The sequence below is a fragment of the Podarcis gaigeae genome (genome assembly GCF_964106915.1).
Source record: "Podarcis gaigeae genome assembly, chromosome: 3".
NCBI classification, from domain to species: domain Eukaryota; kingdom Metazoa; phylum Chordata; class Lepidosauria; order Squamata; family Lacertidae; genus Podarcis; species Podarcis gaigeae.
In genome coordinates, this window is record NC_139680.1 from 18,912,524 (window position 1) to 18,926,059 (window position 13,536).

Genomic DNA, 13,536 nt, shown 5'->3' on the forward strand with positions numbered 1-13,536 from the left:
CCTCGGCCAATAAAGCGAGATGAGCATCGCAACCCCAGAGTTGGCCACAACTGGACCTAATGGTCAGGGATCCCTTTACCTTTTTATTACAGGCTTGGCCGATCTGGTGCCTCCCAGATGTTTTGCATGAGGAGCTCACAGGAGCTGCTTAAGTATGATGTGCCCAAGAATCATGTAACTCTCCAAATGATGTCTCAGCACTTAAGCTGGAACAGGGACATCAGAGAGCATTTCGGTTGCCCAGTTATTGGATCTTTGCCCCTATGACATGCCAAACCTCTGTGAGCTGCAACGAATAAAGTTTTGGCCTCATTAATCTCACATTAGCCTCATTGCCTATCTATTGGCTCCCATACAACACACCCTGACTGCACATGGGTCCACAACAAGAATTTCCGTAACTCTAAAATTGCCGTTTAACGAGCACTAAAAGAAAAGCTACATTGACCAAAACATGCCTAATTTGAAAATGGCACGCTTCCATTGTTGCTGTAATAGTAGCTGTTGTACGTAACTTTCTAATAATTGTATCAGAAGCTGAACAAAGCAATTAAAAAGAGGAAGAAAGAAAAAAACTCAGCCTGCATCTCACAATTTAACAAAAGATGACAAGACAGGAAAGAGACAAGAGACCAGAAAATGCAGATATTCAGCCATAGGAAGGCAACATAAATTGTTAGCTGGTGAAAGCAAAGTTCCCGGAGAGGCCAATAGGAAAAAATGAACATTTGGGTTTGGAGCTTTTTCTTTTAAGGACAAAGATATAGAAAGTGAAACAGTTAAGTCTGAAGACCTGAAATTGAACCTTAAAAGCTAAAGCTAAAGCTTCCCCCCCCCCTGAGTTGAAAGTGGCATTACCCAAGATATATACACATTCAGTTCTTATGCCCCACTTTTATCCCTGGCCAAACAGATGCTGCACCTTTTTATATTACCTAAAAAACCTCTAAAAGCAGAGACAACAGCAGAGCAGAAGGCAAATGTGTGCCCCATCAGTAATATTGACTTTATCATAGGACTTGTCTGTATCAAGGCAAACTGTCACAACATTCCTAAGGGGTACATTTCAGGTTAAAAGTGGTTCTGGGTTATCACGTGGTGAAAAGACCCTGATAGAGATAACAAAATAGAGAAAGTTGACAGAGCTAAACTTTTAGATTCCAAAATTACCTGGGTCAATACAACTTTGCAACTCAACACACACAGAATGCATAATCCACTTTCACTCTGTTTGAAAGGCATATATTAATTATCTGGTCTTTTTTATAAAAAAAAAGTTGAGACATAAATAATTTTCTGACTTGAGCAACATGAACACTTAAGTGAGGCTTAGTTGTCTTAACAGAGTTCCTGAACCAAGTTGTTGTCAAACCTGCAGCTTCTTATATCTGCCTGGTCTTCTGTAGACATCACTGTTTTGTTTGGGCTTTATTTATCAGCACGTTTCCAGACAGACAATAAAGGCAAGCGATGGGATTAGTCTCCTAAAACTGGCAATGTCACACCAGTAGGATTACCATATTTCAAAAAGTATCAGAATCAGAAAAATCATTATTTGCATCAGCCACTAGCCAAAACAGATAGAGGTAAAAAACTTAACTATACAACAAGCGGGAGATTAGCCTTTAAGTGCAAGGAAGCATTTGGAACACAGGATGAAACGGGGGGGGGGGGGGAATGCCTTAGGAGCAGCTTCTGTAGATATAAGGTGAGCGCCTGTCCAAATCAGAGCCCCATATAATAACTGTGCTGGGGGTTTAGCTTTAAATACTTCAAGTGCTGACGATATGTGATTGCTACCTTTCATGTGGAAAAAGCGTGTCAGAATTTTGGTGCTTTGAGACGCTTTTTCCTTTGCATATTTCTGATGTGCTCTCCATGAGCCTGTTGACTGAAAAAATAAGACCCAGGTATTTAAAGACCCTAACTTGTTTGATCAACTAATTATTCATATACCATCTATGTTGAGCTTTTTTTAGGGAAACCTGAAAGATTTTGATGCCAAAATAATTTTTCAATTGACTTGCCTAAGATCCACCACCTTTCAGAAATTCCCCCTGGACGTCAATTCCACCGTTGAAATCCTAGTAATGTCCAGGGAAATCCAGACATACTTCAGTCCTACACACTAGCCCAGGCTTCCTCAAACTCGGCCCTCTAGATGTTTTTGGCCTACAACTCCCATGATCCCTAGCTAGCAGGACCAGTGGTCAGGGTTGATGTGAATCGTAGTCTCAAAACATCTGGAGGGCCAAGGTTGAGGAAGCCTGCATTAGCCTCTTCTCCTCCCTTCACCCCCTCCCCATTCTACTTTTTGGAGAAGGACCGCAGACATTTTGAGAAATCCATATCCCCAGTTCAAGACCTGTCGATGTGGGGTTCATTGTTCGCATGGCTGAAACCTTTATCACCTCCCTGGGTTATACAAATCTGTGTTCTGAAAACCCTGTCAGAATAGTTACATAATCCATGCCAGATTGTCGAAGGGAGGAATTCAGCCAAGTGCATCAATGGCCCAACTCTCCCAACACAGTGAAGCTCTCCAAGTAATGAATTCAATCCATACTGAGTTGATCATCACTGGCTTTTGGGGAAAGTATGTCACACAAGAGGCATCTCTGGGTCTTTGTTCCTCAACAACACTCTGCACACGAATATGCTGCTGCCATCACAGCCTGATGATCTGTTCCTGGAAGCTAGAGAATTTCAATTTGCCTCTGCCCCTTGCTAAAGGAACCTCAGGTTCAGCACGTGCTTTTTGGGTAACAACTGATCATCACTATGTAGCACATCATACAAGGATATAAGGAACCACAATAATTTAGTTGGTGAAGAAGAGGGAGGAAGCAGATTCTTTCCTCTCCCTGCTCTTCCATTCCTGAAGCCATTTGCCTACCACCTTCATGGAGGAAACCTGCAAGTGTAAGTCACCTCGGCCCAAATATTCTAAGGCCAGCTAGTGGTGTTTATTGTCAATAATCTTTATTGTCATTGTCCCATACAGAACAATGAAATTGAAAATCTACATCAGACATTCAGAAACCAACAAGCCTGTTATCCCAATTATCCCAGCCTGGTTAGCCCCCTAAAAACTCTGATACCCCATAATTAAATACAATATACTCCCATAGAGACTACCTTACGCTGCATTTAAAACCAAAATCGCATTTGAATAGAAACTGTTTCTCAGGTGGCTAGTCCTACTCTTTATAACCCTGTACCTTCTTCCAGAAGGCAAAAGCTGAAAGAGATCATTTCCGGGTTGTGCACTATCCTGCACTATCTCTGCAGCTTTCTTATGGCACCTGGAAGCATAGATTTGATCCAAGGTAGGGAGAGTGCACCCAATTATTCTCTCCACAGTCTTTACAACCCTTTACAAATTAAAGTTCATCAAATTAAACTAGTTTTTCAGGCCAGGGGGGCACGTTAGGAAACCTAAGAAACTGTCATGGACACTCAGGGCTATTTTTCTAGAAAAAGAGGTGCTGGAACTCAACACGAATGCCTCCCTTGTTCTCTTATAATAGCAATGGCTCCCACCTGAGAGGTGCCAGAACTAAGCTCCAGTGAGTTCCAGCTGAAAAAAGAGCCATGTGGACACCACAGAAAACTTATTTCACGGGGGGGGGGGGACTGATGGTGCTCAGAAGTCTTCCCCAAACAGGTGAAGCACCACCCAAAAAACCCAGCTAGAGACCCAAAAAGGCAGGCAACTTGGCCAAACAACTGAAGAGAGTCCAAAACCCTCAATTTGTTTGTTGTTGTTTGTTTAAGTACAAAATTTATGTTTTATATAAAGGCAGGCATACATACACTCATGGGGTCTGAACAGGCAGTGACTTACCAGGAAGAAGTACTTGGGGGCATGGCGGGTAGAAGAAGAAGAAGAGTTTGGATTTGATATCCCGCTTTATCACTACCCTAAGGAGTCTCAAAGCGGCTCACAATCTCCTTTCCCTTCCTCCCCCATAACAAACACTCTGTGAGGTGTGTGAGGCTGAGAGACTTCAGAGAAGTGTGACTAGCCCAAGGTCACCCAGCAGCTGCATGTGGAGGAGCGGGGAAGCAAACCTGGTTCACCAGATTACAAGTCTACCACTCTTAACCACTACACCACACTGGCTCAGAAACTGTGAAAAGGGAAAACTCCATGGTAGAGATCATTAAAGAATAAAACTGCCTACATTGTAATGTCATTATACAAACCTATGGTGCAAATGCTTTGAAATGCTGTGTACAGTTTGGATTGCCTCACCTCAAAAAGGATCTTGTAGAGTTGGGGCAGGTTCAGAAAAGGTCAACCGAAATGATCAAGGGAATGGAACAATTCCCCGATGAGAAGAGATTGCTGCCTTTGGGACCTTTTATTTTAGAGAAAAGGTGAGTAAGAGAAGCGTATAATTGTGTGTGGCATAGAGAAAGTGGATAGCAAAAACATTTTTCTGCCTCTCTCATAACAGTAGAATTTGTAGACATGCAATGATGCCGAATGTCAGAAGGTCCATGTCAGAAAAAAGTACTTGATTTATAAAGGCTACTGGCCATGATGATTATGTTCTGCCTCCGTGGCTTTCCCAGCAGGTTCTCAGTTCTGTCAGGGGGTTTTCTGTTTCAACTAAGGAAAGAGGACCTGTATAATAAGGGAAATATAGCCCTTATTAGCGTGTTTTTTCCCCTAGACTCAGGACACTATTTTAATCAGAGTTTGCACATACATAGTTCCCACTGCTGAACAAGGAGAGTGCTGTTGTTTGTGTGTGCATGAGGCTTTGTCAAAGCTGAGCTGCAAACATCTCTCAGAGGTAAGCCAGGGAGATGGAGCCCAAGCCAAGTTGAACTGAAACATAGCGTGCTCAGGCGATGTCCAGGAATCCTATTAAAGCCCTTCTTGTTCAGGAATGCCCAATGGCTGGCTTAGATGGGCAGGGCAAGCCAAGCCCAGATGATCTTTCAGGGCCAGGAATTTGTACCAAATTTCAATCATCTTGGAGCACCTTTCTGGGCACTGAATGTGCGCTCTTGTGCTCTGGACTGGCTCCATTCACCCTTGCCTGAGCAACAAGGTCTTCCTGATATATTGGCAGTTCAGTAACTATAACACACAAAACAACACCCCCTGTCCAGAAGTTCCTGGTTCTAGACACAGCAGCTCCTGATAGCCTCTTTCCCCTTCCAGCAATGGAGAAGTTCCCTTATGACACACAAAACATGCTGAGCAAAATATGCTACTCCCTTTGAGTGTTTGAGTTCTTACACTTCTGTTTGGCTAGGGTGTATTTTCTTTTCTTTTGGGCAAGAGCAAACTGCTCTCTTCAATATCAGACAGTTGTTTCTAAGATAGCCATTCCCTGCCCTCTTGTCAAGGTTCAGACCTGGAACCTGGATCTCTTCAGAGGAGAGAAACAGGAGAAGGACCTCCAGCCAACCCCTACACAACAGTCCTGAGGAGCCTCCATACCCTGACATTCCAATTGCAGAACAAAATGTCTTCCAGTCCAGTTGCCTGGGTTCATGGCTGGTTCTCAAAATCCCTCCCTCCTCAACCCTGAGGTCAGAGGAGAGGAAGCAACAGGGTAGAGCAGGAGCTCGAGAACCACAAGCAAAGTGCCCAACTAGCCCACACACAGGTCAACTTGACTGGAGGGGAAAACACTCATGTAAACACCTGCCTGGATCAGAGCATGGTGGAGAACCAGGAAGCAGAGGAGCCTCAAGTTTTATGTGTAAGATCTCTGTCTGGCCTACCTGGCAGCAAGACTGTATGCCAAGTCCAAAGCTCAAAGTCCAGGGGTCTATCCACACAAGCGAAGTCCAAAGGTCAGGAAATGAGGTTCAGGATCAATCCAAAGCCCAATAGTCAGTATACAGTCCAGAGTTAAATCCAAAACACAGTCCCATGAAGGTCCAGGAACATCGAAGTCAAGGTCCATCAACATGAGCAAGTGAGCAGACACAGTACCTCATCTCTGTTGGCCTTTTACACTTTGCATGCTGATTGCAGCATCTGGGCTTCATGAGGCGTGTGGCCCTCACCTGCTCCAAGCTTCCTCCAGCTGAGGAATCACACACCTCCTCCCAGAGCTACTGAGTCCCACTAGGCCAGCTAGGGAGCTAGCCTGTGGGCCTTGGCCTGCCTCTGCCTCCTGGAGTGTCCCACCTGCTGCTCCCCATGCCTCAAAGCCCACCATGTTTGTTGACATAGGAGCCTCCCTGGCTCTGGTGATGGGTCCTGCTGCTCTGATTTTTGCTCACCGACCCCTATCCCCTCATCATCCTCAGCCACCCTGTGAGCATTTCCTACAGAGAGCCAGTGTGGTGTAGTGGTTAAAAGTGGTGTGGTGTAGTAATCTGGTGAAATGGGTTCGCGTCTCCGCTCCTCCACATGCAGCTGCTGGGTGACCTTGGGCTAGTCACACTTCTCTGAAGTCTCTCAGCCCCACTCACCTCACAGAGTGTTTGTTGTGGGGGAGGAAGGGAAAGGAGAATATTAGCAGCTTTGAGACTCCTTAGCATAGTGATAAAGAGGGATATCAAATCCACACTCTTCTACACCAACTTCTCCTTCCCCATCCCCAGTGTGTCCCAGTCCCGGCTATTCCCTCGCTTGGCTCCTCTTTCTCCTCTTCCTCCTCCCTGTTGTCCTGCCCAGTTCAATCTCAGCCTGAACATCATCACTGCTTGGTGTAAGAACTCCAGTGCCTGAAGAGCACCTGCATAATGAATATACTCAGGACCTGCATAGAGAACTTAGAAAAACTCATTTCACACACATCTGTCCTTGTGAAGTTTTCATCCTCTCTTAGACATAGATCAGGTCATTGAAATACCCAGAATGTAATACTCACAGGCAAGCCCAAAGGCCAGCACCCCCTCCCCTCTGCAGGCACCCCCTCCTCCCTGCCTTTTTGGGCAACCTTCCCCAAGAGTTAAGTGGGGTTTTTTTACATGAAAAACAGCTCCCTCCATCTGCTCCAATTCTGAATCATGGATATCTTAGGTAACGTCTCTTTCAGCACGATGAAGTGGCTGGGGCCTTGGTGGCCCCCAGAGACATTACATCGTCATAAATAAGGGGATTTATTTACAGATATAAATCAAGGCACAGGGTTTGAAACACACCATGGGGAAAACGGGGAAAAGGGGAGCGCAATCAAGAGATGGGCCAAAATCTCCGCAAAAATAACTCTTCCCAAACATAGCGAACATTGTTTCAGGCTCGCATTGGACCTGTCCCCAGCATCTGAGCTTCTTTCATGACTCATTTCCCACAGATTGGCAAGTAACAGTTTCCTCCAACAAACTGGCTGACAAACATGGCTAAAACTGAGCAGATGTACTTTGATTGACTGAGTTGCTTTGGTTCTGAGGGGAGGGGGAGTTGCCGCTCCTCAAAGGCTACTGTGCATCAAACGTTTCGTGGCTGAGAAAACAAACCCTTCTCTTCTTTTCAACCAGATGTGAGTACGTTGCTCAATTCTACACATACCAGAACAACACAGAGAAAAAACTGCAGGAGAAACATCTGGTCAGAATATCGCTCTCCAGATTGTCGTGTTTTGCTTGGGGAGACATACCTGCAAGTCTCTAAGAAGTCCTAGGATCTTTTTGAGAGATGGCCAAAGGTTTCCCTGTAGAGGAGTTTTCTGCTATTGAAAGGGCTGTAGAAATGTGCCTCTTTTCTTCCGTGGGGTAAGGGAAAATCGAAAAATTAACAAACAAGTTACTTTCAGAAATGGTCAAAAGAAGAACTCTATACAGTTGTACCTCAGGTTACAGATGCTTCAGGTTACAGACTCGGCAAACCCAGAAATAGTACCTTGGGTTAAGAACTTTGCTTCAGGGTGAGAACAGAAATCATGTGGTGGCGGCACAGCAGCAGCAGAAGGCCCCATTAGCTAAAGTGGTGCTTCAGCTTAAGAACAGTTTCAGGTTAAGAACGGACCTCCAGAATGAATTAAGTTCTTAACCCAAGATACCACTGTATCAACTCAACAGAAACTAATCCAATAAAAGGCAAGGGAGTGGCTGCCTAGCAACATTTTAGCTTGCAATCCTTAATCTGTTTCAACTCTGGAGTAACTACAATTTAAACACCGGCTTAGTTCTATTGAGTAAGGCCTGACATCAAAAGAGACCTAGGAATCAGATTTCGAACTGTCTTGTCTGACCCAGTTACTGATTACAGTAAAACAAAACAGCAGTCGGATAACTGGAGCATCAAGAAGAAACTTCACAAAAAACATATGAATTGGCCATTGGAGCTGCTGGACACAGGTGTTATAGCAAACACAGTACTGCGGTCTTAGTTCTGTCTAGAGGGGTAAAGCGAGTGACTTCAGTTGACAGAACTATAGCAGCACCTATGTGAAGCAGAGTCCAACTATCAATTGCTATTGTTTTATAAAAGCTAACTCCAGTGATTGTCCAGTGATATCTCAGTTTTGGTCTGAAGTTGCTGCCCGTTTTAATCTTGTTTTGGCAAAAATCCTTGATATTCAGGGATGTAAATTTATTTTAAATGACATTCTTGTAATATGGTGACTAATGGGGGGGGGATTTTATGAACCCTTGTGGTTGCTAAGAGACATATACTTTAAGCTTGGAAGGGTAAATATTCATGATCTTAATGCCCTTGCTAGATTTGAAGGTGCTTTCTTATAAACACCAACATATCTATTCAAACATTTGGAGGGCATATATCAAATTGTATGTCTCAGTTAAGATGTATGTGCTGATATTTATTGTGTTGTGAATGAGAGTTGATGACTTTTTGGGTTGTTTTTGTTGTTTTTCCTTTGTGTTTTTTCTTTAATAAACTTGCAATTTAAAAAAAATCAATAAATCATAAATGTTCACTCCAATCTAACAAGTGTTTCAGTTTGTCCCAATGTGCATTTCCTCATGGAGGCTGAAAAATGGCTGTGACAGGGGCTCCCAAACTGTTGTTCACATGCTTCATTCAAGTGTTTTGCAGCATCTCCTTGAATTTGTCATTGAAGATGTTGTTGTTGTTCAGTTGTTTAGTCATGTCCGACTCTTCGTGACCCCATGGACCAGAGCACGCCAGGCACTCCTGTCTTCCATTGCCTCCCGCAGTTTGGTCAGACTCATGCTGGTAGCTTCGAGAACACTATCCAACCATCTCGTCCTCTGTCGTCCCCTTCTCCTTGTGCCCTCCATCTTTCCCAGCATCAGGGTCTTTTCCAGGGAGTCTTCTCTTCTCATGAGGTGGCCAAAGTATTGGAGCCTCAGCTTCACAATCTGTCCTTCCAGTGAGCACTCAGGGCTGATTTCCTTCAGAATGGAGAGGTTTGATCTTCTTGCAGTCCATGGTACTCTCAAGAGTCTCCTCCAGCACCATAATTCAAAAGCATCAATTCTTCGGTGATCAGCCTTCTTTTTTTTTTATAAAATATTTATTAAAGTTTTCAATATTAATACAATAAAAAGAAAATCAAAAAGAAAAATGAAAAATATAACAAAAATACAAAACAGAAAAAACTTAAAACACACAAAATTTCAATAACTTATTTTTCATTAACTTATTTCCCAGACCTCCTCATACCTCCCTTTTTTACTGCCTTCTTTATGGTCCAGCTCTCACGTCCATACATCACTACTGGGAAAACCATAGCTTTAACTATACGGACCTTTGTTGGCAAGGTGATGTCTCTGCTTTTTAAGATGCTGTCTAGGTTTGTCATTGAAGATAGGGAATGGCAAATCCTTTGCACTAAGTATTTGTATTGCTTTCAATTGTATGTTTGTTGCTTCCTTTACTTTTTTGCATTGCAATTGACTAGATTACAATTTGAAGTCTATGGAATTCAAATTGCAATGCAATAAAATACCCCCTGTAAGGAATAAAAGAAGCAATTAAAATGCAATTTAAAAATCTAACACAGAGCATTACAACAGACAGGAAAAATAAATCATTACGTGGCCTGCCAAGACCCACAGCAATTTTTGAGTTGTCTGGGGGATGGGATTGGGAACCTCTGGCCAAGGATACTCTTAGCCTTACACCCAGCCCAGTTCTTTTCTGACCATTTTCCAGCTGTGTGGCCAACACTATGTCCCATATAGAAGCAATAGAAATTCCCTTCACAGTACAGGTAAGCTGGAGATATAGGTAGTAGGTTTAAGTGGATGGAGGGAGAGGAGGAGGAGAGGCTACCATTGCCAAGGCCCAGCCCTGCATGATATGCCATCTATGAGGGGATGTGGGTGGCGCTGTGGTCTAAACCACTGAGCCTCTTGGGCTTGCCGATCGGAAGGTAGGCAGTTCGAATCCACGCGACAGAGGTAAGCTCCCATTGCTCTGTCCCTGCTCCCGCCAATCTAGCAGTTCGAAAGCACGCCGGTGCAAGTAGATAAATAGGTACCGCTACGGCGGGAAGGTAAATGGCATTTCTGTGCGCTCTGGTTTCCATCATGGTTGCACCAGAAGTGGTTTAGTCATGCTGGTCACATGACCCGGAAAGCTTCCTGTGGATAAATGCTTGCTCCTTCAGCCTTAAAAGCAATATGAGCACCACAGCCCCATAGTCACCTTCGACTGTACTTAACTATCCAGCGGTCCTTTACCTTTACCATTTGCCTGCCATCTCAGGGGGGGGGGGGAGGCAGAGGACTGGGTCACCCTGGGTGGCAAGAAAGAGGGAGCAGAGCACAAGGAGTCTTGATTTAATTTTTTTAAAAAATTCTTTGTGCATCAGCATCTAATCTTGCCCCTTTCTAAAAATTTCTTTATTGGTGTGTATTTTTCTTTTCTTTTAATCTGCCAAAGAATAAAATAAACTAAACTTGGGATTAAGGGGTTTTCTCCAGACGGTGGAAGGCATGTTGGTGTAGTGGTGGTGGCTCTCGCTGTTCTTCTGGTAGAAAAGGGGGGGTGAAAAAAAGATGAGGGGGTTCGAGGAGGGTCAGTGAAATATACTCGGAGTCGAGAGTGGATTTCGTGCTCTTTATTCAGCTCATAGTGGTGAGGAGGAATGGAAGTTCCCCCACAATATCTGCTTTATATACATTATTTACACAATGGGCTGCACGTGATTGGCTAATTCCGGGATTCTCCTATAGGCCAATCAGGTTGTGGATTCACTTCCACCTGGAGCTGGATTGGGTGGCTCCTGCGGACCAATTATACTGCTGCATTGTTCTAGGACCAATCAGACTGCTGCATTTTGGATCCTTTTCAACTCAGTACATAACATTCAGGTGGGCAGGGAATGAAAAATATCCCTATTTTCCTCTGAGGAACGTCAGAGGGCAGGCTTCTGAAATGCTACTTAGAGAAGACCCCAGCAAAAGCTGTGAATCGTGGACTTTTATTTGCCCATGAGACAACTGCCACTGCTGGCTGGCTGGCTGGCTGAGAACTGTGGTTTTCCTGGTGCTGACACACTTTCTCGATGGATGCGAAGCTTTTCCAAACCTCAGGCTTTTGAAACTAGATACTGGCAGCCCTGCTCAGAACAATGATTTCATCCAGATACACACAAAGCCAAAGAACACAAGCCTGTGCCCCTCTGATGTTTATTTTAAAATAATTATTGCATGTTCTCTCTTGCTTTGGAGAGCGCAGAAATATCGTGCTAGGCGTGATTCAGTTCAGAAAGACCACAGATGGCTGCCGTGAGGGAAACCCGGGGACAGAATCCTGAACTGAGGTATCCATGCAGAAACAGAGACTCGGAAACATAGGTAAACTACCTTATACCAAGTCAGAGTATTAGTTCACCCAGTTCAATGCATTGATTGGACGTGGCTCTCCTGGGTTTCAGACGCAAGTCTATCCCAGCCCTATCTGCAGTTGCCAGGGGTTGAACCAAAGACCTTTTGCAGCAAATCACATGCTGTACCCTGACCTTTGGTCCTTCCCTGCAACAAATCCAACACTGCTCTCAAGGACAGGACTTGTTTTCTTCTCACATCATTTGGGTCCTTAAGTGCAATTTTTCCCACTGGGGCTGAAAATTCTATCAGGCGCAATTTCCGCTCTCGAAATTACCAAACCTTCTTTGGCCTCAATTCAGTAGCCTCCTGCAGGGGTGGGTAGATTTTACACTGACGACAGCAACACTGCAGAAGGGTAAATAGCCAATTAACATTTGAAGGATGGGGAAACAGACAGGCCTTCCCACCTGCAATGTTTCTTTTGCACGTCCCACACTTGCAATTCAAAATGCATAAATGGTTGCCTCCATTCGAAAGTGGCCTTCTAGCCCGCATTAACTTTCAGATGGTGGAACACCTATTACACATTCAAAAACACAGGCCATAAAGAAAGCAAACCTGCTAAGAACAGGGAAGAACAGAATGCAGTAGAAGACTGAGGGAGGGCTGGCTGTGAAGGGGGGATTAACCCCTACCAGACTGGAGATTCTTTAATTTTCTTTCTACAACTGGGCTTGCTTCAGAGCATGGGTAGGCAAACTAAGGCCCAGGGGCCGGATCCGGCCCAATCAACTTCTAAATCCAGCCCACGGACAGTCTGGGAATCAGCATGTTTTTACATGAGTAGAATGTGCCCTTTTATTTAAAATGCATCTCTGGGTTATTTGTGGGGCATAGGAATTCATTCATTATTATTTTTTTCAAAATGTAGTCCAGCCCCCCACAAATATGGCAACCCTAAGTTAGGGTTCCAAGCAGACGTTTGCAAACATGCATCTAGACCTCTGTAAGAAAATGCGTTTTCGGGAGAAGATTGGGCAAAGAGAAGAAGTGGGTAAGGGTTTTGAGCGCCACTTCCCTCTGCTAAACTGCCCCATTTTGACCCTATTGTTATTCATTTAACAATGAGGCATTGAGGGAAGATCTAGTAAGCTCCTTAGCATTTCCCCATCGCTCGCAAGTTGTGTTAGTATGCTAGCGTATGTCGTGGGAAGGGGTGGGGGCTGTGGGAGACCCTTGCATGCTGCCAAGTCAGCCTGAGCCTAATTTGTGGGCATCTTCTAATGGAAATAGACCATATAAAATGTATACAAATTCGCCGTTTGTAGTCTGGGGTCAAATAGACAGTTTAACTTAGAAATAATTACAAGCAAAGTGTCCCCCGCGAGCTGCCAGGCAGACACGATGATTGCCCAGACTTTCATTAAGAAAAGAAACCCAACCAGAAAAAGAAGGGGGGGGGGGAAGGTTCCAGGCATTCTTTAACTCTATCGAGTTTGTCAGCACACTGCAGCTGATGACAATGTATCTGCCTGCGGATGCCAAAATAAGATGTTGAAATTTTTGTGATGCCTGTATTGCATTAAAAAAATAAAATTAAATCCCAAGTGGAGCCAATTTGCTGGGCACAAGCAGGGTTCGGGGAGTAGGGTGGGATAGGGAAGCGGGGGCTGTCGAAAAACAGGTGTGCTGTTGCCAGGACTTGAATCCAGCTAAAAAGCAATTGTTGTTCAAGAGTGTTGCCTTCTCCGCCCCCTTTCAAAAGCCCATCACAACACTTGACCCTGTTTCCCTCCCAAATCCCTGTTCCTTTTTTCAGTTTCACCAGTGAAGAGTTACAGAGAAGAACAGTCT